The 13,161-nt window shown below is 40.0% G+C and overlaps 1 long non-coding RNA gene across 2 annotated transcripts in view; it reads right to left on the bottom strand.

The window, feature by feature from the left end:
* LOC311517695 overlaps nt 1–12,343 on the bottom strand; it is a 66,498-nt gene extending 54,155 nt beyond the window's left edge. For both annotated transcript variants that reach the window (XR_014710760.1, XR_014710761.1), the window contains exon 1: nt 12,081–12,343. This is a non-coding gene — a long non-coding RNA (uncharacterized lncRNA). The remainder of the gene's footprint in view (nt 1–12,080) is intronic.
* Between the last annotated feature and the right edge of the window lie 818 nt (nt 12,344–13,161).

Here is a 13,161-nt window from a genome sequence, read left to right as displayed (position 1 = left end):
TCCCATGCTGGTGTCATGCTTTTGCAGAGCTTCATCTGTTGTACCCTAAGTGCAATTTGCAGCCACAGCAAAAGCATTATTGCTTGTAATGGAATAGAGAGCTCAGAGCTGTGCAGTGGACTCTGTGTACTTCCACAATTGCACTGTTAATGAATTAACTGCTTGAATGCATTCTGTAGTCCCCCAAACAATTATTTTAGCCTGTCATAGCAGATTGAAGTTGGCTAGTAACAAGTACAGCTTTCTATGTAGTTTAATTCTGATTCAAGTCACTTACATTAGGCATAGTATGGTTGTTTTCTTTGAGAGGGTCTCAAGTAATTTTGTCAGATATATTTCCATACTTGCACTTGGAGGTTCCCCAGGCATGCCACCTTTGTGTACGTATGTCTGCGTGTGCTGTGTAGCCTAAATGTTCAAAAGTGACAAGTGAGTTTGGGTGTCCAACTTGAGACGCTTTATAGGGGTTTGATTTTTAGAAAGGGCTGAGCAACTGACCTTTAAAAATCAGGTATCTCAGTTGGGCACCCAAAATCACTAGTCACTTCTGCCAAATTCAGACCGTATGTAATCACAGCCCAGAATCATTCTGCTCTGTGTTGCGGCTGCACATTGGGTTTGAGAAAGATGCCTGGACTAGACCTACCAGGATACTTCTTCCTAGTAGGAGAACATTCAGTCACCAGTGTGTGTTAATGATGCGTGTCTTGGGAGTTCAGCCAATCATTTCACAAACTTTGCTGGTTTATTGTTGCACCAAGACAAAACAATGTAACAAATACACAGAAATGGGAAAAGCCCTCAAATATTTAACATGTAAGTACTAAACTAGGCAACCTGCAGCAGGCTCCCAGGAAGTGAGTCCTTTGTCGTTAGGTTCTTGGCACTTACGGGCCTTGAGTGCAAAAACTCCTTCTCAACTGCCATCACCTCATGTCTTTAATCTGCATCTAGCTGGCTTTTATAGTCCTGTAGATTCTGAACAAACTGGTACCTGCTCTCTAAGCATGTCTTTCTCACCAAAACTGCCAGCCTCTTTCTGATCTTTCTTTCTATCCTAGCTGGGCTGTTCTACCCATCTGCAATGAGTAAATAAAATTAGACACTACAATCAGGGCTCCTCTGGAGACCCTGTGGTAGCTGCATAACTTCCCAGAGACTGTCTGGCTGGGTACTGTAAGTTCATTCTCTCTAGTAAAGTGTTAGAAAGCACTGGAATGCTCCAGTGTCTTTTATACCCATATTTTCTACTTTCCCCACTGAATGATGGGGCATGCGTCCGGTTACAAAGTTATACAGGGAAAAAATAATTCATGGCAGTATCACCATGTAAATTGCATAGGGAATATTCTGCCTTTCACAGGGTAATTCCCATAAAAACAGGGGTTCTCTAACTGGGGGTCATAAGGTTTCAGTTTCCACCCCAACCCCCACTTCACCTATAGCATTTATAATAGTGTTAAATATAAAAAAGAATGTTTTTAATTTATGGGGGGGGTCACATTCAGAGGCTTGCTGTGTGAAAGGGGTCACCAGTACAAAAGTTTGAGAACCACTTCATTAAAATGAATCTCCTATAGGAACACATTGTGAATATATCTTAATCTCTTTATCTATAAATTGTCTGGAAAACCCTTAGCACAGACACAGCAAGATGCACTTGTTTGATGCTCAGAAATCAAAGGTTCCTTATCATGCTCGTAAAACTTTTTTAATGTTATATAATCCACATCATAGGCCGCTAGGGTGCTGGTCAATGTAAACCATTAAAATCAATATTTAAACAAAATTGGGTCAAGTAACCAGCTGGTCAAAAAGGCCAAGGAAAAGAGAAACTAAGAAAGGAAGTGTTGTTCAGAAAGGGAAGATAAAATGTCAGGGATTAACTGATCTAATTAAGAAGACCTTACACTGAGTCCTGAAAAGCTACTAGGATTCTGGTTATTGATATAAGTAGTGGTACTAGCTTGTGTCTAATGAACAGTTGTGACAATATGAGAGCAGAGCTCAATGGGCTGAAAGAGAGCATAAGCAAATCACAATATCCAAGCGCCAATCATGTATTTGCATAGACCAGTGAGTGTACTGAATGAGCACTCTGTCAGTGACCACACTGATTCTTTTGGCATGCCCACAAGCAAACTGGGAAGTGGAAAGTGAAACCAGACAAAATTACATGATGCCAAAATAGAAAGAAGCTCCTGCTTTGTGCTTTCATACCCCAGGATCTCTCCAGAGCTGCTCTGGAAATGCACATGAGAAGAGGCCGTCAGTGATTTTCAGATACCTGTCATATTTTCTCTAGCCCGTTTCTGTGGCAGGCACACTTTCTGTATTTGGCTGGTCTGCCAATAGCCAGCTTAACACTTCTAAGAGAGAGAACACTGAAATGGATCAACATATCCTGGAGCTGCAGGATGCCCTTCAGCATGACCCAGTTTGTATTGTGCTATTCCAGAGAAGTGTTGTTGCCTTACACTCTCAGTATTCATTATTTATCAATGGCAAACAAATAATAAAACAAGTTTTATCCTACTGCTGACAAATGAGCTGCTGCATGCGATCAATTCTCAGACTATGTGTCACCTGACAAAAGTTCCCCATAAACAGGGGCCGATTCAGGAACCTCACAGAGAGCCTGAAAGCATGGTACTGCTAAGCCACTACGTGGATTTCTCAGACTAACTTTTCTAGATTTACCAAGCCTTCTCAAATAACCTTTGGCTGCAAACTGAACATTTATAATGTGGGTGGCATAAAGGGCAAACTTCATTGAAATGATTACCCACTTGCCAGGAATCCCAGGGACTGCACCTAATTTGCATATTTTAATTGCATAGCCGTTCCAAAACAAAGAAAGCAAACCAGAGTCAAAATGGGTTGTTCCTTTCCTGAAAGTCAGATTTTAATAAGACTGAATATTTTTATCCAATTATCTTGATTCCCTGTCCCCAACTATGCAATGTCAGTCACTCCTGCAAAGAAAATAATTTTTAGATATGTAACCTGTCCTTTCCCTATTATGAGCTGCACTACTCTCTTAAGGATAGTGAAGGTGGCCGTGCTGCATGTTACCAAAAAGCTGATTGTGTGGTATTTTCTAACTTTTGTGGAAGCAGGAGGTATCTGGAATGTCACAAGATTGCCAGCCCAATTTTGCATACACACGAAGCATCTGAACTTCAGGGTACTGATCCAAACTGAACTTCTGAACCTTAAGAGTTGTTGCTTTCAAATGCTGCCTCTTGGGAGCATCACAGGTCCTATAGTGATATTAGGTCCTATAGTGATATTAGGTCTTTCTCCCCCATATACAATTTACCCCACTGTTCTATAATTTCTCTAGTACAGCATAATAGGTTTAATCCTTAAAACCCCTTTCACTCAAGAATATCACATTTTAACTTAAGCTGTCTGCTATGGATTTAAATATATTCTATGATCAACAGATTTTGAGGTAGTCCTATTTATTACCACATACAACAATTCAGAGTATATTGCCATGTAAATTGTAGTTTTACATATAATGACCATAATTTGCCTTCAAGGAGTAAATAGCGGTGTACTTACATTAGACCATGGCACTCAGCCATGTAGGCCTTGCTCAGCAAAACTCTCACTGATGTCAGAAGGGAGTGTTAACTGAAAAAGGATTTTAAGACTAAACCACAAATAAATAGCTGATAGTTGCCTTTCATTTGTATGGAAGTTGTCTGACCATTGTAGAAATAAGAGTTAAGACTAAAATTAATAGTAAATAGATGTATAAATTATAGTAATGATACACAGAAAAATACCAAGTGTCAAGATTTCCGTTTCAAACACTATTGTTATTGTAGTGCTTTTACAATGGATTGTCCTGAAAGTTGGTTATTGTGAGGGGAATGTGCCTGTTGAGGAAATTAGCTTTTAGTCTTGTTTTGTTTGTTAAACTTGGCAGTCATGGGAGTCTAAAAACTCTTAATTAAAATCAGTTGGGATATTGAGAGGAAAACAATAGGACAACAAGTCAAACAAGCTGGAGGAGAGAAAACACAAAGGCAAAGGGGAACTTTCAAACTGCTATGCCAGACAACTCGGACTAACATTAATGCGAGTCACATGGGCAGTGCTTTGAAAAATGCAGGAGAGAAGAAAATACATCATTTAAATAAATTCTGCAGACTTCCAAGCTAACCTGTTCATTTAGTCGAAAACAAGGAGGATATGGCTTCTATGAAGTTGCTGGACAGTATCGCTGCTGTAATTTATTAAAAGGAAGGTTTATTTTACCTCAGTTATGTTTGTTGTATGTTAAATATTGTGCCAATGTGTGACTGTCCTTCTGAAACCATGCAGAAATCTCATGATTTTGTTGCACATTCAAAATGTAGCCCAGGTTTGCTGAAAAATTCATCAGCCTTTTGACTAAATCTTAACCTTGTTTCTAGGTAAACCTGAGGACTCAGATGAAAATTGGGATTTATGCCTGAACTTCTGGGTTTGTCCAAATCCTAAATACAATATAGGATTATGATCCCCTATGAACCAAAATCAATGAGCATCGCTGAGTTAGCACAGCATTTGCTAAGTAAGGCTTGAATCAATTCAAACACATTACTCTTATTTCATAATATATAGTGGATAAGATGTGTGAGAGAAGCAGGAGTAAAACCATGTCTCCATCACAAAGACTGTTGTTATCTACTCCATTAGAGGTCTTGCAAGCAAGCTGCTTAATCTCTCTGTGTTCCTGACATGTAAAATGAGCCTAATATTAATGATTTGGGTCCCAATCCTGTAAACCTTTATGGCGTGTTCTAAAGCCAATTGACATCAATGGGTTGGGCGCTACCAAATCCACAGCCTTGAAAAAGACATCACAGACTGTGAAGTCTGGTTTCCCCCATGTAATTGGGGGGTAGGGGGGTGGCGGTATGGCCACCCTTAGTTCTGTGCTGCCTGCAGAGCTGGGCGGCTGAAAAGCGGTGGCTGCTGGCCAGGCTAGCCCAGAAGGCAGCACCGCCACCGTCAGCAGTGCAGAAGCAAGGGTGGCATGGTATGGTATTGCCACCCTTACTTCTCTTCTACTGCTGGCATCAGCACTGCTTTCAGAGCTGGGTTCTTGGCCAGCAGCTGCCACCCTCCGGCCACCCAGCTCTGAACGGTGTACAGAAGTAAGGGTGACAATATTGCCACTCCCCTACAATAGCCTTGCGACTGCCCCAGTGACCAACTTTTGGGGTTGGGACCCCCACGGTTACAACACTGTGAAATTTAAGATTTTTTAAATGCTATCACCGTGAAATTTACCAAAATGTACCTTAAATTTGGTAGGGCCCTATCAATGGGATTTTAGGACTCCCTTTGAAGTTAATGGGACCACTCAAGTGAATGTGGCTTCGTCACAGGAATAAGGGTTGAAGGACATTGCTAATTAGTTAGATGTAGATCTGGGAATGACTCTGGTTTTGTTTAACTTTTCAATTTACTCTGCGTCACTAGACTAAACAGGCTATTCTTGGAGCAAAGAAATGCCTAAACCTACAGTGTTTTTTTACCCTTTCCATATTACTTGGCTTTGTTCATGCTCTAGTGTAGTGTCAATCTTGGAATCCAACCAAGCAAAAGTAGGTGTCCTACTTTTTGCCTCTGAAATTCTGGTCATACTGTGGCTACAGCTATACATTTAGCACCCAGAGCAAAGTCTCAGTATTTATTTATAAATGTATAGTATTTATTTCAATATTTTAAAATTCAATTACAAGGCGAAGAAAGAAAACGTGGATTTTCCCCCAAACATCAGCATAAAATGTTGCATAAAGAAAAGAAAGAATTATTCTGTATAGGATAGATTGTTAGGTCTAGTGAAAGCGAATAAAGAGTGAATCATAACATTGTCAAAGCATGAATGCTTCCTTATTTGGTGGTCATGCAATAATATTAAAAAGCAAAATATGGGAGTTTCTCTGATTTGAAGAACAGGGTTGTTATTATCTGTGTTGCAAGTACAGCCACTTATTCTTGTGCCAATAATTTTTTTTCAAAACAGTTTAGTACTAGAGTAATTATACAAAAAGGCAAATATTAATGTTTTTAGATAGATGGTTGTTTAATAAGTTTCTGCTGTGCAAATATATGTAGCCTTAATATTTTTCCTTTCCTGTAAAGAAATGTAACAGGAGCTACCTGATCTAGTGGGTAGTGGGTATCTAGTGGGTATCTGATTTTACTGGGTAAAAGTAAACTGGTACCAAACATTTACCAAGAATGCTGCTCCTAAAAAATCCTACCCCAGCATCTGGGATGTGGCACTATCTATCTTTCAATTCTGTAATCTGTCCTCACTCTGCTTCGGCAAGGCCAGTACATGTATTGGTTTTGTGATGTACAGTGAAAGAATACTGGAGGAAGTGAAGGAGGAGGGGCAGTTCTGTGGTTAGGGCACATGACGGGGTGCTACAGACTTACGGACATATCTTTAAAAGTATTTAAATGTCTTAAAATACAGACAGGTGCATAAGATTTTCCATTGCACTCAATGTGAGTTAGGCACCTGTGTGCTTTTGAAAATATTGTTAGGTGCCTATCTCTTTAGGCATTTAAATACCTTTTAAAAATCTAGCCCTTGATTTTTCTGTGCTTTAGTTCCCTCCACTGTAATCTGGGGATAGAAATATTTACCTTCCTCACAAGTGAATGAGGCTTAACTCATATTTTACCAAATTCTTTAATGAATATCCAGTCAGCTTCCAGAACCCACCAGGGTTAAATAATCTGTCTCCAGAATGGCAAACATTTGCCCTCCTAAACTCTGGAGGGACTTAACCTCCAATCTTTCCCAAATTTCTATGCTGGCTCCAATTTCATGGGAAGCTCGTACACTATAAGAAAACAAAGAGAGAGAATGGATGGTACAGGCTACTGGCAAAGTTTTACACAGCTTTTCAATTCAAGTCCAGAGCCTTAATGACTGCATGTTTTTACTATCAGATGGCTGGTTGGTGGCCTGGGGGTGGGGCTTGATTTCAGAGTAGTTGTAACTAGAAAGGCAACAAAACTATCACTGCTGTTGACATTAATTGGCAACCTGGTGGGCAGTTTCAGTAAAGTGGCCAAAGGACTGAATCGGAAGATAAAGTTGCAGGGGAAGAAATGGACTGATACTGTATTACTTGAGAAACAATTGCAACCATATAATTCAAGACCACACAGTAGTGGAAAGAGGCAAAGTTAAGGCAGTACAGGTAACTTTAACTGCTTAACCATGCAACCTAATCATTCTCTTAAAGTAGCAATTGTGTGGATTCATAGTCTAAACGTTTTGCATTGAATCAGTTTCTTAATAGGGGAGGTCCACCCCAAAATCCTGGGTCAAAGAACCCCAGAGCTTTGGGGAGAATTGGGTCTTGATCCCAGCTTTGTGGCTTAGACCCGTCTCAATATGTCATTCAATCATTTTAGAACAGCTCTGTTTTAGAAACTGGGCTCAACTGCTTTAGAAGATTTTTTTCAAAAACAAAATAAATATCCTTTAAAGCAGAGACTGTGTCCCTTGTAGTGGTGAAGAAAGAGGACTCGGTTGCAGTGGGAGTCTTTATCGAAGCTGCTGAACATACACACCCTCTGTGTAGCATCTTGGCCTTCTTCACAGGAGTGAATTTCATCAGGTCTGAGAACAGTAGCCTTCTCCACAGAGCTTCATGAATGAGAAGTTTGCCTAAATCCTGGCCTGGATTCTGCAATCATGGAATGGATTACTGACTACCCAGGTCAGTATTGTGTGTGTGTGTGTCTAAGAGATGTTTGACAGAGTTATAAGCTCTGGGGACCAAGCCCAACTCACTGCAGGCTCACTGCCTGGTTATTGATTGATCAATTGAGGCATCATCCACAACATTAAGCAAATACACAACAGACAACACATTTGAATGATTTTAGTTTAGCTTAGACATATTATAAAACAAGGCTTTGGTCATCTGAAGTGTGCACTATTGCCCAGAAATGCATTACCCGAAAGGCAACTGCTGTTCTAAAATGTAAACTTAAATTTTTTTAAACAAGAAAAATCAAGAAAACGTGGTGATGTGGTACATCTGGCTGGGCATTGTGTTAGAGACGTTGCAATTTCAATAGCTGACCCAAAAGCTCCATTTCTATTGAAAAGTTCTTAAATTATTTAATCATTTTTGGTTAAAATCTAAACCCATTTGACTTCTGCTTCAAAGCTCCTTTTTAGACAACAGTGTAATGCAGACAGATGATTCAACAACCTTCATTATGGCTGTCTCTGTTTGCCATCTAGTCTGATTTATGTGTTACCTCTTCCAGATTGTAGACATATAGTTTCCCTCACACCATATGCAAATTAGAGAAAATAGAAGGATGCAGTATGGTGTAGTGAGGCAGGATGTCAAGACACAGTAAACTTTTTAAAAACAACATCAAATGAAAGGCCTTAGCATAATGAAAAGGAATCTTGTGGTGACTGTAAAGGATTCTGACATATGTCCTTTATCCATGTGAACAAAAAAAGCCCATGGAGATCTGTGTGACCAATTTCCAGACAGGGGGAAAAAAATCCTTCCAGAAAATAAGAAAAAAAGCTGTTTGCACTGCAACAAATGCCTACAGTACTGACATGAATTATGAAATTGCTGGCTGTGACTCATCAGCTTTAATAAATGGAATGAACTGGAAATGGAGCAAATCCTTTTTCTCGTGGTGAAAACTGCTTGAGTTTACATTTTTGCTCAGAAAAAGGGCTTCTACTGAACAAACCTGTCTGTCATTGTATTGTTATCCAGTGGAAAGGGGAGAGACATTCATTGTTAGGGAAAGAAGATGGGAGAGTGGGATTTTGTGAAACTTTAAGAACTTTGCAGAAAGCTCTAAAAGAAGTGTGGGTTTTTTTGTAAAATTTATTTTGAAATTTAAGATTTTTGGGAAAAATCCAATCTACATTTCTCTACTCTGCCTGCAGAGAAAGTGTTCAGAAGACTGCAACAAAAAGCAAGGCTCCTCCCTCTTACTGATAGAGGACAGATGTCCATCATTCCTAAAATCATCATCTCATGTGGAGCCAATTGCTACCCTTGTTGCCAAGTTTCAGCAGAGTGGCCAAGGACAGAGTAGTCTTTACTTTGATGGGGTGTACAAAGATCTCACTGGCTCAGGGCGGGAAGGGGATAACGGTTTGCTTCTCTCCCCACCCCCCCAAAAAGGGCTATAGCTGGCTCTGCCCTATAGCATGTGGAGATTAAGATACTGTGATGGTAAAATCCAGATGAGTTTACCAGGAGATCTGGTGCCCACAGCCACGAGTGCTGTCCTGTAGATGACATCTCAAAGGCTCTGTGCTAAAGTGACCCCTCCTCCACTACGGGTTAGCTGGAGTTGACTTTCCACAACTCAGCATGCTGTTCCTGAGTCAGCCAGCTGAGTCAGGGATAACTTACGCAACAAGAATCTCTCCATTCTCCTGAGGACTGAGTGCACTACACTGACAGTCAGGTTAGTCTATTCTAGTGCAGAAAGTGAAGGGATATTTATTTTAAAAGACTGACCTAAAAACTCCAGTTGAGATGATGCTGTTTCCAAGGCTGACTTGGTTCAGAGAAAAAAAAAAGCCAGAGATGCACATTCACATTGTTAGGGTAATTACTAGATTGCCCGATGCCAACTCTGTCCACATATTTATTCAAGTGACACCATCATAGGACCTAATCACATTAGCCACGCCATCAGGGGCTCGTTCACTTGCACATCTACCAATGTGATATATGCCATCATGTGCCAGCAATGCCCCTCTGCTGTGTATATTGGCCAAACCGGACAGTCTCTACGCAAAAGAATAAATGGACACAAATCTGACATCAGGAATCATAACATTCAAAAACCGGTAGGAGAACACTTCAACCTCTCTGGCCACTCAGTAGAAGATTTAAAGGTGGCAATTTTGCAACTGAAAAGCTTCAAAAACAGATTCCAATGAGAAACTGCTGAGCTTGAATTAATATGCAAACCAGATACCATTAACTTGGGTTTGAATAGAGACTGGGAGTGGCTGGGTCATTACACATATTGAATCTATTTCCCTAAAGTTAAGTATCCTCACACCTTCTTGTCAACTGTCTAAATGGGCCATCCTGATTATCACTACAAAAGTTCTTTTCTCCTGCTGATAATAGCTCATCTTAACTAATTAGCCTCTCATAGTTTGTATGGCAACTTCCAACTTATCTGTATGTATATATATATCTTCTTACTATATGTTCCATTCTATGCATCCGATGAAGTAAGTGTAGCCCACTTATGGTCTCATAAATTTGTTAGTCTCTAAGGTGCCACAAGTACTCCTGTTCTTTTTGCGGATACATACTAACATGGCTGCTACTCTGAAACCTATTAGATTGAAATGGCCATTTGCTTTTCTGTGTTCTGATTCTTTTTCATTTTTTCCCTTACAAAATGGCAGCATCAAGTACACAAGTTCAGTTCCAAGAACACAGGTATGTCTTCATACTATTTATGGCATGCATGGGGGAAAAAAATACATCACTCACTAATGCTAACATTTGTCTGGCCTCAAAGTACAGATAGTAGATAGAGTGGGTGGACCTCACCAGTATGACAGAACACAAAGTATAGAAGAATTACTAAGAAAGTCATAGAAGAGCAAGGGAGTGAACAAATATGGTCAGAAAAATCCCTATACCTTCTTCCCCATTACTGATTCAACATAGCCCAAACCTGGTTGTACTTATCAGTAGCAATAAGCCTTTTCAGAGCGCATTGAGAGATGTGTTTTAGTTCAAAAAGCCATTAACTGATGATTTCCAATGCATCAGAATAATTCTGTTCATGACCATAACGGACCAGTATAGGGCAACACCAGCAAGCTAGTAATTAATCCAAGTAAACGGAGCAAGATAAGTACTGGGAGAAAAACAAAAACAAAAAGCAAGCTGTTACTTATTCTGAACCATTAATGTGTAATTTTCAGGCCATATACAGTCATCAGTTTTCAAGCTGGCCTCCTCTTTGAATTCAACACTGGCAGCGCAGAGGGAAAGGGGCAACACTAAAAAAGACAAAGATAGATAGGGCCTGATATGAAGCCCACTGAAGTAAACAGAAAGTCTCCCATTGATGGATTTTGGATCAGGTCCATAAATATCAAGGAACAGATACAAATACAGAATATTCTATATATGTACTTGCCATATTATATCTTGGGTTTTGGGGAAATAATCTCTTAAATTGCAGCACTGGAAAAGCACCTGTATATTACAACAGTTGCAAACTGTGTGTGTGGAGGAGAGAGAGGCAGGGGCTGAGGCATATGACTTATTTGTACTCAAAAGAAAGACTTACACTAAAATAAATGTTTTCAATAGAGTCATCCAATATTTGCTATCTTTTTGCTGAAGCAGAATATGGAGTGCCTCCATGAAAGGGCCTGGAGGTTAAATCAACTATTCTTAGTCAAATACCTAGGAATTAAACCTTCCGGTTGCTTCTGCACACAGCAGATCTGTCCTTCAGTTTTCCCTTGGGTTTAATACCTCATGCCAGATGATTTCTTTGCACTTTGTACTTCTAAAAACCCAAGCAAATAAAAAAAAAAAGATTATTGAATGTTAGATGTGCAGTTTTGCTAGGATTCATGTGGTTTGCTCATCTCTACAAATTAGTTTTCCAGAATAGTTTCTGAGATACAAGGTAATATTCATGTTGATATATGAGCCTCCAGTACAGCAGTGAGCACCCAGCATGGCTTGTTACACAGCTGTTTTAAAAAGTCATGTTTTGAAACATATTTTTATTTGCAACATTCATGGAGGAAGATATTCAACTTAACATTTGGTGCCTGGCAATGGGATAACTAGGAAGCAGGTTCCGTTTCTAAAGGAATGATGGGAGTAGACTTCTGCTTTACATCTGGACCTTACTTTAAACTAGTTGATACTGGGATTTTATCTAACTTCCATTAAATTTCAAATATTACAAGGGTTGCTTTAAAAATTATTTTTGTGTGAAAAGTAGAGCAGTTTGGATGCTTTATTCTAAAAGTTTCTGTTTACCAACATGTAACTTACCTGTAGCATATGGCCCAGATAATTTCAAAGCTAACCTGGATGGAGAGAAATAGTTTTCCCAGTCCAAGTGCACAATGGTGAAGTATGAAATACACTTTGCGTTGTACTCATGTCAATGGCAGGACTCCCAATCCATCCCTAATTTGGAGCCGATTCTCCACAGTGCTGAGCACTTCCATGCAGGATCAGGTCTTTGAAGAGGTGAAGCTCCAACATATCAAATCAAATGAAGATCTTCAGGACCAGAGAAGAGCACAGCTAGGTTTAGAACACAACCTGTGTTACGCTAACACTCCCTTCCCCTCCCCTGCCCTCCAATGTTTGTAGACAGATGTTCAAAGTTTGAAAAGATTTTACTTTAGCACACAAAGTACCATAACCTTTGAAAACAGTGCTAGTTCCCGGCTTCTGAGTTCAATAAATAATCAAGGACAAAGAGATGAACAGGTTAAAGTGGGGGAAGAACAAAATGGAAAAATACCCAATGCCAACCAAACCCACAAACGTAATGCCTCCTGTGTAATAATAATAATAATAATTAATAATAAAGCCAGGAGAGAGGGAGAGCTGCAGTGGAAACAACAGGGACAAGAAAAGGAGTACTTGTGGCACCTTAAGCTTTCGTGGGCTTATGCTCAAATAAATTGGTTAGTCTCTAAGGTGCCACAAGTCCTCCTTTTCTTTTTGCGAATACAGACTAACACGGCTGTTACTCTGAAACAGGGACAAGGGCATTCCCTTTAATTGCAGTATGTGACTGTGTATGAAGTCAAACCACCCTAAAAAGTTTCCGTCTTCAGGAGGTCCAATTTAGCCATAATCTCTTCCTGCCCATAGTCTTCAGGATGTGACATATTTATTTCCTGTTGGCTTGTTTCTAGATGCTAGGAGGAGGTACAGGGGAGCATTCTCCCCTTGCACTCTGTATACACTGTGCTGGGCAAAGGGACAAGTGCAATTTCTGCACTCAGGGGAATGCAGTGACTGCTTCTTCTACGCACCCTGAGGGACAAATAACCTAAGAGGAGGAGGTGGGACCGGCTCTGTTTTGCACGAGCCAGCAGAGTTGGCAGACCAAAGA

The sequence above is a fragment of the Lepidochelys olivacea genome (genome assembly GCF_965140295.1).
Source record: "Lepidochelys olivacea isolate rLepOli2 genome assembly, chromosome: 3".
NCBI lineage: Eukaryota > Metazoa > Chordata > Testudines > Cheloniidae > Lepidochelys > Lepidochelys olivacea.
The sequence above is the reverse complement of the archived record's forward strand: the minus strand, read 5'-3'. Positions and strand labels throughout refer to the sequence as shown.